Raw genomic sequence first — 8617 nt, 5'->3', positions numbered from 1 at the left:
TTTCAAACGCTCATTAAACCGGAGCACTAATGATCGTGTAACGAGAGCACTTAATAACTCAAACCAAAGTTGATTCTATTTATTTGGTATTTAACGCTCTGCTCTATATTTCCAGTGGGATGTGTGCAAGTCTATTAAGACAGAAGCTGTTTTACAGTATGTGTCCTGGAAATAATCAACGTCTATTTGTGGTGGGAAACCTTCATTCAAGAGCCTCCATCTGTATGTTTTCCTTTATAACAAGCTGAAAGAAACATTGTCACTCAACATGTGTGTATTGTCCCTGACACTTTACTTACACCTGCTTCCACGCATGCGAACGCACACACGCACACACTCCCTCTGCTGATGTGATATTCCAGTTACGAGGAAGTTTGTATGGCATGACATGTGACCCAGTCACAATTCCCTTGAGTAATTCCAAGAACAAGTCTGTACACTCAAATACTCCATAGAATGTTCTCAAACATCTGAGCCAGATCTGGTTGTTTTGGATTGATAAATTGGAGCTCTGTTCAATTAGCCCCACCGACCCTTGATAGCCTGTGACTGATTCAGACCAGGGAAAACAGGTATGTGCCACTATCTGAGCAATCACAGCCTTCAATTGATCCGAACCAGAGGGAGAAGATAAAACCAGCAGACACTACTGGTGCGTGAGGACCAGTGTTACCAATGACTGTCTTATGTCAAAGGATTCATCCTGTTTGTTGTCAGTGAACAACTGACATTAAGGGGATGTGGATGTGTGTGTGCAGTGAGTATATGGTGGCGGTAGTGGGGTTATGTGGGCGGCGTGTGTGTGTGTGTTTGGTCGTGGTGGTCTTGCAGTGTCCTGGGGGGCTTGGGGCTTGAATGTCAGTTTCTCTAATACCGGGAATCGGTGAAAAGGTCAGACTCAGTTGCCTGACCAGCGCCAGGGGTGTGTGTGTGTGTGTGTGTGTGTGTGTGTGTGTGTGTGTGTGTGTGTGTGTGTGTGTGTGTGTGTGTGTGAGGGCGGGGTAGGGGAGGGCTGGGGGGGGTCTGCCACACCAAGTGCGGGAATTGATTGTCTAGCGGAAGGAGAGGAAATGAGGAGCAAAAAGAAAAATGGAGATCTGGTGGAGAGCAGAACAAAGAGAGGGAGGAGGAGGGTGTCGGAGCCAAATTCAGATATGCATGGCTGCTTTTTAAATGATGGTCGATCCTTTATTACTCTCCTCTCTCTCGCTTTGTCCTTCTGCCTTCCAGCATACAGTTACCTGTGTAGGAGCAAGGACACTGCCCCCCCCACACACACACACACACACGTAATCAGGAAATACAGCATATACAGTATATATTAAATTCAAGAATTTTAAGTATCATTTTCAAACCGCCTTCAGTTATTTTCATAACTGAGTAAATAATGCAATAGATCCAAAGCCAGGCCAGGTCAAATGTGTATGAAGGGTTTGTCAAAGTCCAAAACTGCGTATTCTAGAATATTGGACCGTTGGCTGTCGTATTTTTGTATTTCTAAGCGAAGCAATTTCCCCAAGTAGTCTCAGCGACGTGTAGCTGTGTTACAATGGGACTATCGCATCTTAGCGTCTTTGGTCTGATTTACGCTTTACTCATCAGCTAACTCTCTGTTATTGTTACTTAGGGGCTTGTACTGGTTGCTGGTCATCATCAAACACAATCTCTGTCCCTCTCCGCTCACTCCCCTTCTCTCCTTCCTCACCCCATCCTCTCCCACTCCCTCTGTAAATACTCCCCTCCTGTCTATCTCTCCTTGTCCTGCAGCCCTGTGGGTCAGATTACAGCAGAGCTGGGAGGCTGGAGTTGGTCAAGTGGTCTGTACAAGGTCAATACCAATGGAACACCCTGAGCCAGGAAGGCGGAGGGGTAGATAGGGGGACAGAAGTGGTTGGGGGGGGACTTAATCTAGCGTGCTCCTCACCTTCTACCGACCAGAGCCAACACAGGACCAGCAGGCCACTGATACACAATCTATCATCTACACCCGCACCTCTGCTCGTCTCCCCTGACAATACATAGGAGAGGGAAGAAAGAGGTACAGAGGGAAATATACAGTATATACACAAAGCGATGGAAAGGGGGAGGGGAAAAGAGCTAGAGAGCGGTGAATGTGACTAAATGGAGTGAAAAGAGAGCGGTATGGGGAGAAAAAGAAGAAGCTGTGAAATGTCGTCAGATATTACACCGTTCAATAATTCAGATGGAAGGAGTAGCTAGAAGAAAGAGCAGAGTTAACTGTGTGAGCCAGCCAGCCTGGTCATTAAGTCCTTTCCTTAGCTCCCATATCAATACATTAGCCAAGACAGGTCACATGTATTTTACATGTTCCTCTCTGCCTGAGATTGATATGGGCATAATGATGTCCTCTTCTCTCCCGTCCATTGGGAAGGGGCGGGATAGTATGTGTGTGTGTGTGTGTGTGTGTGTGTGTGTGTGTGTGTGTGTGTGTGTGTGTGTGTGTGTGTGTGTGTGTGTGTGTGTGTGTGTGTGTGTGTGTGTGTGTGTGTGTAAGTGTGTGTGTGAGAGAAGGGGTCAGGCAACACACGGTAAGGTTAAAGGCCTACTAGTGATACTCCGGTCACACCCCTTACCTGAACTTGCCTGTAAAGCCGTGAGGTCCTGAGTGTGTGGTGTGTGCATGAATGCGTGTGTGTTTATGTTTCGTGTTGGATACCCACGGTTCCCGATGGCTGACAAAAAAAAATCAGCTGACATGTGGAATGAAACTATAACTGACTCCATAGTCTACGTTCAGAACAATTACATTGCGAGTCGGAAAACGCTTTCAGATAGTATACTTTTTATAAACCCAGGAGCTTGTTGCCAATCCCATTAGGCAATATGAGCGTTGAGGAGGACATAACCTAGGCCTAGGTTACCAGTCAGAGAGTGGAGCAGGGAACTAGCCATCAGTAGCCTATTTGTGTGGTGCTGAAACATGCCTAGCTTATTGTCCCTGACTCCTAGCTGAGCTGAAAATGGCGTAACAGGAGAAATGAAAAGAAAGAAGAAACACCTTTCATTCTGAATTCATGGAAGGGTTTCCTTTTATCCAAATTCTGAATAAACACTCAGATAAATCAATTCAAGCAGGGAATGGGAATAGACTTTTAGGGTCACGGATTGGCTCTCGGAACAATTATACAGTATGTGGGTGGGTCGGGTTGCAGAGAAAAATCTGTCCTTATGTCGGATATCAGATGGGGCTCGGAATTGATGTGGCTGGCACGGGGCGGGGGAGGCACCAAAACATGTACCCATGCAGGACAGTGTTTATGTGTGTGTGAGTGACAAAGGGCAGCTGTCCCTTTTACTGTAGACCCCCTTCATTCCCTGACCTTGTTCCACCTCCATACTGACGACTCAAATCACTGGCCTGGCACCATCTCATCCACTAGGCCATGGCCATGTTTAGTATCTCTACACACTAAAAACCAAGATGGTTAATTAGTGGTGTTATAGGACTGTTTTTCCGTATTCCTGGCTGACCCAGTGTGTGTGTCCAGAGTTTGGTCACTGAGGGCCCGGTGATGATCTGTTCTCTAATCTGAGGGTTCACCGCCATGAGCCGGTTGTGGACAGCTTTTAGAAGCACCGCAAGGCCATGGCATTACCACACACATGCGCGCACACACACACACACACAGACACACAGACACACAGACACACAGACACACACACACACACACACACACACACACACACACACACACACACACACACACACACACACACACACACACACACACACACACACACACACACACACATTGCTATTACTGGTCACTCACTCTAAGCTGCTGAGGGCAGCCACATGACACCATGACTCTGATCTCTCTTTCTCTCTCTCTCTCTATTTCTCACTTTTGGCCTCTCCCTCGTTACCCCTCTCAAATCCTCTTCCTCCTTGCCCCCCCCACTTTCTCTCTTCTTTTCTCTCCATATCTTCCCTCTGTACCACTCTATCTGTCCCTTCCCCTCCCTCCCCCTCTCCCTCTCCCTGGCTGTCTGTAGCTGGTGTACCCTTGCTCAGGTCTGACAAGGTTATGGCAGTGTGTTCAGTGAGTATCTATTGATTTCCTCCACCACAGATCCCTGCAGCCAGGGGGGATTTGCTGTTTCAGATAACACTCTGTCTTTACTCTTTATAACTGCAGCCCCCCTCTGTTCTCCTCTGCACCCCACCTGCCCCCCTCCCCCTCATCCACGTCCCACCGCTTTCCCTCAGGGGGGGGGGATTGTCACACTGTCCTCCTCTCTCTCCCTCTCTCATCTGTACGTCCAGGCCCCCTGCCCCTTGTTAATGACCCGGCAACTTTCTTGTCACCAGGGCTGCTGTCCTCTCTCTCTCTCCATCCCTCTCTCTATCTCTGTCTTCTCTTCTCTTGTGCTTGTGGACCACGTAACAGAAAAACTGAAAGAGTGAGAAGCAAACACCAAAATGATCAAAAGGTTGACAGTACACAACTAACAACATACGAAAATAGTCAATAAGCAAAATGTGCTTTTTTCTCAACCCCAAAATATGTATTTTTAACGTAAAAGCTGCTTCAGTTATGTGATTGTTTTGGTGATGGTTCTGGCTGATTCGCTTTTGTTAGGGAAATCAGCTTTGATTGGGGGGTGGGGGCTTGAGTCTGTGAGGGTTGGAGCCCAGACAGACAGAGGCGTGAATGGCGCTCTGCCAAAGCCAATAAGAGGCTGCATTAGAAGCCAGAGGGAGGTAGATATTCATGCATTATTCATCATTAACCAAAATATCCCTGAGATGGTTGGGGGGGGCATATTGTCAGGATTATATGTAGTAAATTGTTAGAATACGTAATAATATTTAGTACTCAGTGTCTGGCATTCCATCTATTGAGATTGACAGTCCTGTTCTCAGGCAATTTGTATTTTATTTGTGCATCAGTGTCAGTGAGCTTTTGGGGACAGAGGGCACACTGCAGGCACTGTCATGCTGTGAAGGGAGTGAGTGAAAGAAAGGGAAATAAAGAGGTACAATGAAGATGGTTATTGGATTGGAGTTCATTGGACATAGATAAGGCCCAGAGGTTCTCCTGACCCTGTGACCTGACCAGGGAAAACTGCAAGCTCTAGCATTAGACCAATGTCCAATCTGCATCTGCATTTTGGATCATGATGCAGTTTAACTCTATAGGATTGGTGTCCCCCTTGCGGGATGGTTGAGCTACGTAGGCTAATGTTATTAGCATGAGGTTGTAAGTAACAAGAACATTACCCAGGACATAGACATATCTAGCATCACTACTCTGGATGGTTCTGACCTAGAATATGTGGACAACTACAAATACCTAGCTGTCTGGTTAGACTGTAAACTCTCCTTCCAGACTCACATTAAGCATCTCCAATCCAAAATTAAATCTAGAATCCGTATCCTATTTCACAACAAAGCCTCCTTCACTCATGCCACCAAACATACCCTTGTAAAACTGACTATCCTACTGATCCTTGACTTCGGTGATGTCATTTACAAAATAGCCCCCAACACTCTACTCAGCAAACTGGATGCAGTCTATCACAGTGCCATCCATTTTATCACCAAAGCCCCATATACTACCCACCACTGCGACCTAGGAGAGTGCACAATTATGAACTTGAAAATGTATTAATAAACCAGATAGGCACATTTGGGCAGTCTTGATACAACATTTTGAACATATATACAATGGTTCATTGGATCAGTGTAAAAACTTTGCACATACACTGCTGCCATCTAGTGGCCAAAATCTAAATGGTGCCTGGGCTGGAATAATACATTATGGCCTTTCTCTTGCATTTCAAAGCTGATGGTAAAACATTTAAATACGCAGGTTTTTCTTTGTATCATCTTTTACCAGACCTAATGTGTTAAATTCTCCTACATTAATTTCACATTTCCACAAACTCAAAGTGTTTCCTTTCAAATGGTATCAAGAATATGCATATCCTTGCTTCAGATCCTGAGCTACAGGCAGTTAGATTTGGGTATGTCATTTTTTGCGAGAAATTAAGAAAAGCGTCCGATCCTTAAGAGGTGGTGTGCCAGCATGCAGACAAAACAGGCCCTTCGCAATATGTAAAATACAATTGCAAGGAAAACAAGGTTTGGAAAGCAAATGGCTCCTGCCAGACTCGGTGGCAGGACAAAGTGACTAAGGGTGCAGTAGAAATCAAAACGAATGAATGTGAACAGAACCAAGTGTACTTCTTCAATGAACCAAAATTGGTTCCATATAGAACCCTGTATGGGAATTATGGCAAGGGCTACTGCCAATAAATCGTAATATTTTCATCTAAGAATATAATAGAATGAACAATTAAATAATGGACAATAGAATATAAGCGTCATTTTGAGATTTTATTATCATTACATTCATACCCAAACAAAAATTAATCAGTTAATGCAAACATACATAGTTTGGAAATATGCACTGGTTTGCCAGGCAGGCATCTCTTTCTTTGAATGATGGCCCACGTCAATCTTGATCCCAACTCTGGCTGACTTCTCTATGGAACAGTACAGTATGGGTTGTTGCCTGGCTGCTTGCTGAGAAGAAGAAGAAAAGGCAAACAAAAAAAGGAGTTAATCTGCCGAAAGGAAGACAAAATGCAGACGTATAATTATGATGCCGTAGAAGAACAACCTGTTGTCATCAGCAGCAGCAGCCCGAAAGATCACATCCTCTGCCTCTGATAGTTGGGATCCTGCCAGACTCTGAGCAAAACACAGAGGTAGTATTTTAAAAGTCATGTAAATGATTAACTATTGAATCACGAAGACTTATAAATCATGTAGATGCAGTACATACCTCCTCTTAGTCCACTGCCCGTCACGCGCATTCAACAGAGGTCAGCAACATTCAGTCCAGTCTGCCTCCATGAAACATAGTCCTCTCATGGGTTAATGTACATCATTTAGGGGAATTAAATTGTCCTGTGTGTATTTTCACAAGTCATCATGTATCTTAGGTATCCAACACAGCTATCACACGTGCACAGCATACAGAGACGATTTTGAGATGGATTTCTCCTGCAGCTCCTCAGCGGGTTGCTGCTGGAGTATTTTATGTTTTATTTATTTAACCTTTATTTCACTAGACAAGTTAGTCAAGAACCAATTCTTACTTACAATGAGTAAAACATATGCTAAACCAAACAGTAGGAATACCTTACTAATATTGAGTTGCACTCCCCCCTCCCCTTTTGCCCTCAGAACAGCCTCAGTGTTTGGGTGAATGGGCTCTACAAGTGGTCAAATGTTCCACAGGGATGCTGGTCCATGATGACTCCAGATTCTTCCCACAATCGTGTCAAGTTGGTTCGATGGCCACCCCTCAGAGCCTGGTTCCTCTCTAGGTTTCTTCCTTGGATCCTACCATTCTAGGGAGTTTTTCAGAGCCACCGTGCTTCTACATCTGCATTGCTTGCTGTTTGGGGTTTTAGGCTAGGTTTCTGTACAGCACTTTGTGACATCGGCTGATGTAAAAAGGGCTTTATAAATACATTTGATTGTGACTACAAACTAAAATACTGAAATAAAAGTAACAATTAGCTAATTGCCAATGTCAGGTTGGGTATTTATCTCTATTTGGCATATAGGTTTATTTGTAAGACTTAGCTAGCTTGCCAAGATGCTTATTAAAAGTAACCTTAGCCTACCTAACCTTGGGCTTCCGAGTGGTGCAGCGGTCTAAGGCACTGCATCTTCATGCTAGAGGCGTCACTACAGACCCTGGTTAAATTCCAGGCTGTATCACAACCGGTCATGATTGGGAGTTCCATAGGGCGGCGCACAATTGGTCCAGTGTTGTCCGGGTTTGGCTGTGGTAGACCGTCATTGTAAATAAGAATTTGTTCTTAACTGACTTGCCTAGTTAAATAAAAAAAGCTTTTCCCTTTCTAGCAACCTAGCGTTAGCTAGGTAGCTTACAAACAGTGGTCAAACTCTGAAACAAACTCATAGCTATCTAGCCCAGTGGAACTCAACTCTTACCCTACGAGGTCCTGAGCCTGCTGGTTTTCTATTCTACCTGATAATTGCACACACCTGGTGTTCCAGGTCTAAATCATTCCCTGATTTGAAGGGAACAATGAACAAATGCAGTGGAACTAGCTTTGGGGTCCAGAGTTGAGTTTGAGGGAACTAGCCTATAGTTTGTCACATGAATATGGCTTAATGTACTTGAATTACATAATGCTTACCTTAATAAATTGAAAAATAACGTGCTAATTGGTAGGGTATTTGAAACCATCCTCCTCTTGAGTTTTCATGTTGGAATGGCAGTTGGTGGGCCATTCATTTGATTTGACCAAAAGGTTCTATAGAGAACCCCAATTAACCAATTCTTAGAGTGTATGCTTCCATTAAACACATTATTATCTCTTGCTTTTTCCCAGCATTTGGTTCACAACAGCACAGGTTTGTATGAACCTTGTTGTTTGCAACTCCAACCTCGACAACAATGTTGCAAAATACAAATGAGAGCGGGAACGTGTCGGAGGAGACAGCTAGCCATTTTTCTGACCAGGAGATTTCATGCAGAATCATTAATACGGACATACATTGCAATGCAAAGCAGCTAAAACAAACATAAAAGCAGCTACTGTATCG

The 8617-nt window shown here is 44.5% G+C and overlaps 1 long non-coding RNA gene across 1 annotated transcript; it reads right to left on the bottom strand.

Moving 5' to 3' along the window:
* Positions 1-6396: 6396 nt before the first annotated feature.
* Positions 6397-7399, bottom strand: LOC112251041. The gene is made up of 3 exons (XR_002953602.2): positions 6816-7399; positions 6651-6721; positions 6397-6553 (listed from the first exon to the last, which is right to left on the bottom strand). It is a non-coding gene; the product is annotated as an uncharacterized LOC112251041 (long non-coding RNA).
* Between the last annotated feature and the right edge of the window lie 1218 nt (positions 7400-8617).

The sequence above is a fragment of the Oncorhynchus tshawytscha genome, linkage group LG01 (genome assembly GCF_018296145.1).
Source record: "Oncorhynchus tshawytscha isolate Ot180627B linkage group LG01, Otsh_v2.0, whole genome shotgun sequence".
Classification (NCBI taxonomy): domain Eukaryota; kingdom Metazoa; phylum Chordata; class Actinopteri; order Salmoniformes; family Salmonidae; genus Oncorhynchus; species Oncorhynchus tshawytscha.
This window is presented reverse-complemented; position numbering and strand designations above follow the sequence as displayed.